This window comes from Bidens hawaiensis, unplaced genomic scaffold (genome assembly GCF_021521415.1).
Source record: "Bidens hawaiensis isolate Kalapana, Puna unplaced genomic scaffold, B.hawaiensis_p1.1 tig00049673_1, whole genome shotgun sequence".
Classification (NCBI taxonomy): domain Eukaryota; kingdom Viridiplantae; phylum Streptophyta; class Magnoliopsida; order Asterales; family Asteraceae; genus Bidens; species Bidens hawaiensis.
This window is the reverse complement of record NW_027506118.1, coordinates 95,382-104,671: the sequence shown is the minus strand read 5'-3', so window position 1 is coordinate 104,671 and position 9,290 is coordinate 95,382.

Sequence of the window (9,290 nt, the reverse complement as noted above, 5' to 3'; positions counted from 1 at the left end):
AGGTCTGCTTATAACTCTAGAGATAGCCATATATAGTTGTCCGTGTGACAAAAAAAGGTTCTTCAAGTACATGCCAACTCTAAATAAATGATAATATATATCCATGATACTAATAAAAAAAATATTCATACATATAAAATATCATAGCTTTTAATCAATTAATATGATGTCATTTGAGAACATATGCTCATGTTTATAAAAAAAAAACATGATTATCTCAAAAACTATATACCTGAACTTTAATGATATTATCATTGTTAGAATCTTCATAATTTGAAATTTATTGATCATGATAATTTGTTGTCGTCAATATTCTGTGTATGGTAAATTTATAATTGACTTTATATTTTATAGCTAAAAAGTATTATGAAGCAACATAAAAACAGAAAATTTAAATATAACAAAATGATTTATTTATTTCACATGAATATAAGTGTCTGGAAAATGACAAATACATACTAACATTAAAACCATGTTCAAATAATAGTGATTATTCTGAGTTAGAAAAATATTAGAATATTTAACGTTGCATAAAGTGAAGGTAATTATTCTTATTTATAATCGTTGAAAGTATGGGTGTTGCTTTTACCTGTAACCTGAAACCCAACCCATGAAACCGGGTACCTGAACCCAAACTAACCCGACCCGATAAACTCGAATCCAAAAAAATACTAACACGAACCTGAACCGAAGTAATTCGGGTTGGTTCTTGGGTCCGAATTTTTGGTTTCGGGTTAACCTGAAAACTTTTAGTTTTAAAATCATATGTATTTTTAGGTATTAAAGGCCAAGCCTTAGCCGCTGACGTTATTAGGATTTAGTCCAAGTCGATTGTTCTCATTCTACATATTATGAATCGAATGTTTATTATTAGTGAATATAAATCATAATAAACACTTTAATAACACTTCAAAATTCACTAATCGTCTCTTGTCAATCCATATGATGTATACTTATTATATGTAGTAATGGATATGGTTGTAATAAACCTATAATTTTAATGTCATATATTAAAATGACTTCAAAACTAAGAAGCATAATGAAATTGGTTGAAAAAAAGGTGAGGAGGATTATGGAAGTGACAAGTGGCAAAATGGTAGACATTTATTAAAATAGATAGATGCTATAGTGTAAAATGAAATTTGTATGTGACAAATTACACACAAGTTGTAGAATCTTTAATATACAAACGAAAGTATAAAGTGCAAGAAAAATGTAATGAAGTTTAAGAATGACAAGTAGTCGAGTAATCAGAATCGCTTTATACCTTATGTTTGCACATTAATAATTCTAGTAATATCTTGTTAACAAAGCCTCTTACGATATCATCGTTATTTTTCTACGACTTGATAGGAAGTTATTGTTATATTTTGTTGGGGTTACATTCAATTTTTGTAGAACGACAATTATATTATAGAAAAAAAAACTATATAGTAGAAACTAGATAGAACGATACATCAAAACAAACAAACAAAACCATAAATCTAATAAGATTAATGTGAACCAGTCCAGAGTGTAACGACCCCGCCGTCATCGTTGCTTCCACCTCAACTGTAGCTACTATCATACAAATCAGGATCGGGCCGGAGGATTCAAATACATCAACATGGCCGAAATAAATAGAGCCGTAGGCTATAATGAGTAACGAAATATAGAAGCTAAAAGTTTTAAACGGCGATTAATGTTATGAATTAAATTGGCTTCGACTCGATAGGTTAAACGAATTATGGATAAAAAATTAGCCCCAATATATTTAAGATTGTTTAAATCCATACCTATTATATAAAAAAAATAATATATATAATTTTGGTCCGAGGAGTACGGGCCTCGACCGGTTGTCCAGCTCTCACTACCTTTGGGTCAGCGTTGATAAAAATACAACTTGTGATCCATTTTTACCCCCCCCCCCCCCCCTCTCCCCTCTTCTAAAACTAGCTTAGCCCAAGCCCGTTTTAATCCGAATCAAACTAATGTTTTCAAAACAATTCATTTTGACACGAAGCCCATATTATATATTATATATGAGCTCTACGTTAGTGGTTGTGTTTCTTAACATAAATTGCACATAGTTTATTCTTTTTTAAACTATTATTAGATGAATTTTGAATTCTTTAAGATACTTATTTAACGAAGCTTTACTCTTATACTTTGAAGCTAGTTCGTTTGTGTGTGGTGGCCATATAGTCAAGGCTCAAAACCTGATCGAAAATGACTTGACAGATAAGACCTTGGTTCGTGTGGTGGTCCTATGTTATTGTCTTCATTATTAGTTAATATATAGCAATGGATATACATTTAACGAATCCAATATTCAGTAAATTGCTCGTAAATTAACCGACGAGAAGTTTATTTATTTAATACACAAATGTGAACAAAAAGTTATGTTCATATAACTAATCACACATTCATGAACACACATCTTCTTCGTTCATTTTACGTTCATGAACATTCGTTTATGTTTGTTTATTCGCGTTTGTTTATTTTTATTTGTTTACGTATTTAGTTATATTTATCTATTTAGTCATACTAACCGGGTTCAACGAGCCTTTGGTAATCGACAAAACGAACCAACAAAGAAGAACACGCTCATTTTCTTCGATTATGCAGTTAGTTCGCTTATACATGTTAGTGTTTACATGCTCAAATCATACATTACCTGTTTTGATTATGTTATAAATATAAACACATGAGTCAAATGTCTTTAAAATGCTTATATATTCATCTACTACAAGTTCATTCAAATTCTAATTCTTTTAAGATTCCAGTTATTTTACAAGAATTTGATGAAAAACATGCATAAATACTTAAACACATGTTTTATAAACGTGCTAAGCCGAGCCTGAAGGCGACGCTGTAAGGCCCCGTTACCGGTAGCCCTGCTTTCGTGTTGGATTTACTCATAAACGCAGTTCTAAATATCAGAGTTAATTTAAACATTCGCGGAATATAAAAGCTTTCATAAAACATTTCATAACAAAACACGTCTTGTCTTAAAACATCATTTTGTCTTTCAAAATAAACGAAACATTAAACTTAAACGTCTTGAGTCTTCCGATGCCAGCCTCTTATTCAGTGCCATGTGTCTCCTCAAGCGAGCTGCCTCATCCTACTCACCTGCGTGCATACTAAAAGTCAGCTACGCTGAGTGAGCTCTAGTTAATCATACACTATACAATACACATAAACTTATATTCTTTCATTCATACTTTCATACTTTCATACTTTCTTTTGTATTAACTTACTTTCATATCTTACGTTATAAAGAGCATTACGCCCTACATTCCTCGAGTATTATTAGGGCTCGGTACCCTCCTTCCTCGAGTATTATTAGGGCTCGGTACCCTCCTTCCTCGAGTATTATTAGGGCTCGGTACCCTCTTTCCTCGAGTATTATTAGGGCTCGGTACCCTCTTTCCTCGAATATTAGTAGGGTTCGGTTCCCTAGTTCTCGAATATTAGTAGGGTTCGATTCCCTCTTCGTTACCATACAACCATACATCATACCTCGAGTATTATTAGGGCCCGGTACCCTCTTCGTAACCATACAACCATCCTTTCCTTCTTTTATTAACTTTATCACATTCATACACATAAGCATACATATCATACTTACCTTATACTTAGCGTTACAACCTGACAGTACGTGCAATATCCGAAGATCGTTCACGTACCGTCAAGCCATCATTCATACATATCACATCATTCACATAAGACATACACTTATCTCTTAGGATAAGCGTATTAACAAACATATCGAGTATGCACACAGCCCCGAAAACATAACACATAATTGGGGCTAGAAACTCACCTGAATCCTGTTACGCTCTCCGTTAATAGTTATTCCCTTCTTGAGCTGTGCACGGCTAACTGTATAATATTTACACGTATCAATTAAATATCACTACTCATATCATCTTTCTAGTCTTAACTACTACCCACAACGAACGGGGGTCCGGGGGCAGCGCCCCTGGCAGCGGGGTCTAGGGGCGGCAGCCCCTAGCAGGGTCCAAGGGGCAGAGCCCCTGGCTGGGGTCGAACTGCCAGGTCAGCTTGGAAAAATTTTATTTAAATTAACTGTCTTAACACATTTTCCATTAGGTTTTTAATTTATTTTCTAAGCGAACTTAACTTTAGGCGAAGTTAAACCTTAAGCGAACTTAGCTTTAGGCGAAGTTATCAGTTAGGCGAACTTGGCCTTAGGCGAAGTTACCAGTTAGGCGAACTTGGCCTTAGGCGAAGTTACCAGTTAGGCGAACTTGGCCGTAGGCGAAGTTAAGCCTTGAAGGCGAAGTTAAGCTTTGAAGGCGAAGTTAAGCTTTTGCAGGCGAAGTTACCCAGTTCAGCTACGGGTTTAGTTTTTATCAAGCATTTTGGCGATTTTAATACCCTTGTTATGGTTCGACATCACCCACTACGTTCCCTAACCGTTTTCGGTCGTATATATATCCCGTATATACTATAAAGCTTGGACCTTTAAGTAAAAACGTTCAATACTACGTAAACTTTAAAGGTCAAGAACATACCTTTAGCGCTCGTTCGATCTTGGTTAGCTTGTTTATGCACTCTAGATCTCGTGTAATAAGATCTAATACCAACTAACGTTTACTCTCTCTCGGGTCTTGCTCGTTTATGGTGTGTGTGTGTGTTTGGAGTGTGTAGAGATTATGATGAAAATGAAATGAGGGTTTAGGGTTTTAGCTTGGTTTAGGGGATATTTATATCCCTTAAAGCCCATGGACCTAAGGCCCATTCTCATTTAACCCATCTCAATTAATCTAAGTCCATGATCCGTTCTTTACTCGATATTAATTAATTAATAACGCGAAATCACTAAACGTAACTTTCTTTATTCAACATTATAAATTTTAGGATGTTACAGACGCAAAAAGCCGTATAGTGCAGGAGCGCTCACATTTTTTGGCTTACTCTTGCACTTGAATTTGAAAATCCGGCCTTTGGACCCTTGGCCTGCTTAGAAGTGGATTCAAACCACTGACACAAGGATTTTCAGTCCTTTGCTCTAACCAGCTGAGCTACCTGAATCACTTTCCTAAAAGATGTTTTTTTCATCGAATAGTGCCCTACCTTACCACTTGACTAGTAAAAAGCCCTTGTACTAAAAAGAATATTATATATAGGCCTTTTTCGCTTCTTCGTCAAGCTTTCGAGCAGCTCTTTCAACTGCCGCCTAATCCCCCTCAAGAACCGAGAGCCGCCCAGCCCCTGGACAGCCGGAGGGAGCTTGCATATAGTATGAGGTGTTCGGAAATGGTCGAAGTAGTTGAATAGGAGGATTATGATGACTATAGCCCTTGGTAAATTGACCAAAAACGAAAAGGATTTGTTTGATATTATGGATGACTGGTTACGTAGGGACCGTTTCGTTTTTGTAGGCTGGTCCGGCCTATTGCTCTTTCCTTGTGTCTATTTCGCCGTAGGGGTTGGTTCACGGGTACAACCTTTGTAACTTCATGGTATACCCATGGATTGGCCAGTTCCTATTTGGAAGGCTGCAATTTCTTAACTGCCGCAGTTTCTACTCCTGCTAATAGTTTAGCACATTCTTTGTTATTACTATGGGTCCTGAAGCACAAGGAGATTTTACTCGTTGGTGTCAATTAGGCGGTCTATGGACTTTTGTTGCTCTCCGACTCGCCCTTAAAAGAGGGGGAGGGGTATGGGGAGGGGGAGATGAAAATCTCACCATTCCAACCGGGAAATCCCTCCGAGAAAAAAACAAAAAATCCAAACGAAAAAACCTCTCCTTATACCTTTCCAGGGTATGGAGCCACGTCGGTCGTTTGGCATGGCTGTCTCTTGGGAGCACTAACCCCAAGGAGCCGAGAAGGGATGCACGGAGTCTTATTAGGTTCAAACGCCCCCTTAACTCAATCATAGTTGTTTCGTCTGTAGACGCCAAATTCGCACCTTTCCGAACGTGAGGGGAAATCCTCCTGGCCTAACCCCCCTTGGGGCGATCGGAGCATGCTAGCTCTTAACCTACAGTTTCTATGATCACTTAAGATATTTCTCATTTGAACCTCTTTATGTGCTCTCTCTCTTCTGTCATGCGCTCTCTCTCTCTTCTGTCATGTGCTCTCTTTCTTCTGTCATGTTAGTTTCAAAAATTGAAACTTAAAAAGTACAAATCGATCGATCAATCTTTTGAGTTATCAAATCATGACGGTGCATTAAAATCATGACGGTGCAGTTTTGTTTTCATGTTTGAAAACCGCTTGTTTTGAATTTCTTGTGTTTGATTTCCTTGTTTTATTTAATCTTTTGAACATGTTCAAACAAAGCAGTATTACCTTTTGCCAATTTCCTCCCAAGTAAGGCATTAATTTTCAAGACCATAATAAAGACGGATAATAATCTGCTCTCGTTGCCCGAGACTCACGGTAATGAGCTTGTTCACTTCATCCTAAAACATCAAGAGCAAATCATTTTTACTTCTACATGCAGTTCACTATGTAGGGCCCACGGCCCACAAATAGATGACCAGTTTTGGTCAAATCCCTCTCCTCTTTTTGGGATACGAGGAAGCCCTGTTTCTGCCGGCCCTAGAGCAAAGTATAAAGGTTTTAGCCGCTAGGAAAGGAAGAACCCCTGGCTCTTTCCTCCCTAGCTACACCGAAAGAATAGAGGTTAGCTATTAGGCTGTTCCCCTGCCCGCCCAGGGTCCCTTCCCTGGGCTATGTTGATGCTAGCCGCCAAGAGAGGAAGAACCACCCGGACCTTCCTCTCTAGGCTACAACGGAACCCTAAATCAGAGAAAAGAGATTTTAAACAAGAAATTCAAACACAAAAAAACCTCTCTCCATAGTCTATTATCCTTTTTTAGGTTCATTAGGATTCTTGTTGGTTGGAACCTCGAGTTATCTTGGTAGAAATTTGATATATTTCTTTCCGTCTCAGCAAATCGTTTTTTTTCACAAGGAATTGTGATGTCTTTCTATGGGATCGCGGGTCTTTTTATTAGCTCCTATTTGTGAACTTGACTAGACTTGAGCTAGGCTCATGAGTTGTTTTTTCAAACTCAAGTTCTATTCGTTTGATATTTATTAATTAATTCATACATAATTTAATTATTTTTAAATATTTTGAGAAAAACCATATCGAGCCTTAGCTCAGCTCGAGCTCAGGTGCGGTATCTTAATTCTCTAGATTTCATTGAAACTAGTGGAGGTGAAATATCAGGGCCTGATCCTGACTCGTTAAACAGGCGGGCACGACCCGACGGATAGTGAAGATTGTGGTTTTTTTTGTCCTTTTCTTCGGGACATCTCGGGCCTTAATTTGGGGTTAATTAGTAGTTATAGTCGTCCTGTATCACATTTAACCCGCCCCAAACCAATCGCCATAAAAGTAACCTTAAATCGAATGATGAGATGGTTGGGTTCAATTGGCAAACCACAAACTAGAGCCAAACAACTCCCAATCCCAAGCATACCTCAAAAACACTATTTTAAATCTTCAATGTAACACTTCTTATAATAAGAAACATAAAAGTAACCATAACTAAAATAGTACCATAGTACGTTGAATGTCAAAGTCACTACATATAACCCTATTAGGCCATGTGTAGTGGAGGGGCTATAATTAGGGGCGAATTGTGACACGTGACGCCCTGTCAGAATGGAGTGAAAATTTGTTTTTGGGGTGTGATGGTGTAGAGGTTACAAGTTGGGCCCACTGTCTTTTTTTATTATTTTCTTTTTATAATTAAACTAATTAAATAAAAACCAATTTATTCAAATAATTAAATAAAAATGCATTAAAATTAAAAAGAAATACAAAAAAAAACACATAACTAAAAAAAAATACATAACTAAAAATATAAAAAAAACATATAGCTCGGTTGGCGTACATGTTTAGGTTCGGGTCGGGAAATTGAAACGGATAGCTCAGTTGGTTTAGGTTCATCGGGTTTCATTGTAAGTTCACGTTCGGTTGGTTTTGCGAACCATGGTGTTGACCGAAAGGAGAGAATGGGTGGTTCGGTTGGTTCGGGTTGTTTCTAGGATTCATTTTGCATATACATATATACACACACACAACATATACACACACACACATATATATATATATCACACACAACATATATACATATACATATATATACACACACACAACACATATACATATATATATCACACACACAACACATATACATATACATATGTACACAATAGTAATATAATAATAATATATAATATAATAATAATAAACTTCTTCTTCTTCCAGACGATAAGTTCACCCCGCCCCCGCCCCAAATCGCCCAAATATCGCCCAGGGAGGCGGTGTTTGCGCCCGTTGTCGCCCAAAATCGCCCCTAACCAGCGCCCACTACATATAGCCTTAGAGAAACAACATAGTTTGAAAGAAAATTATATGACTGTTTAATAATTTTTTTAACTTCTACAAAATCATAAGCATTAATATTTTAATTGTATAATTAAACTTGTATGAAAGTGATGAGAGAAAATTCCATTTGCAAGTGTAAATATTTATGCCTATAGAGATATGAGAGAGAACAAAACAATTGCGGTGCGCGCATATAATATATATATGTGAACTCTCGGGTGGTTAAAAGTGAAATTGCATTAATTTTGACGGTAGTTTACTAATTCGTGAAAATAACGTTAAAAATGGTGGAATGTTAATCAGGCATCATGTGGTGGCGTTGATAGCCGAAATACAAGGGTGCATGTACCAATCGGCGGTGTCCCGATGGTTGAGTGTTATGTGCCTTATGTCCAAGGCTTGATGCAAAACTACTATCGAGTCAGGGCTCTCACCGGAAGCAGCCTCTCTATTCCTAAAGGGTAGAGATAAGGTTGTCTACATCTTAACATCCTCAGACCCTACCATAGCTTTGCTATTGATGAGATATACTGAGTACGATGATTACCTTATTAACCCGAAATATGACTAACATGACTTGCGTTTCTTTTTTTCTTTTTAAAAAACCTCACTAACCCGAGCCAACTAACACGAAGCCCGAATGAGTTGACATGATTAACACCCCTACTACATACAATGCTCGGACTCGATAACTTAACAAGTTTATTTGAGACCGGGGTTAATACGACTCAACAAATATTTCAATAGAAAACTCAAATAACACAATTCCACATTTGTATTGTCTTTTATCTAATTATCTAATTAGATTAAAACATGATATCGGTGCCAAAAAAATCCCTAACCGACCAACTGATATCACCGCATTGATCCACACAATTTTTTTTAGTTTTGGTACCACATCAAAGGTAACAGAATCCGACCAT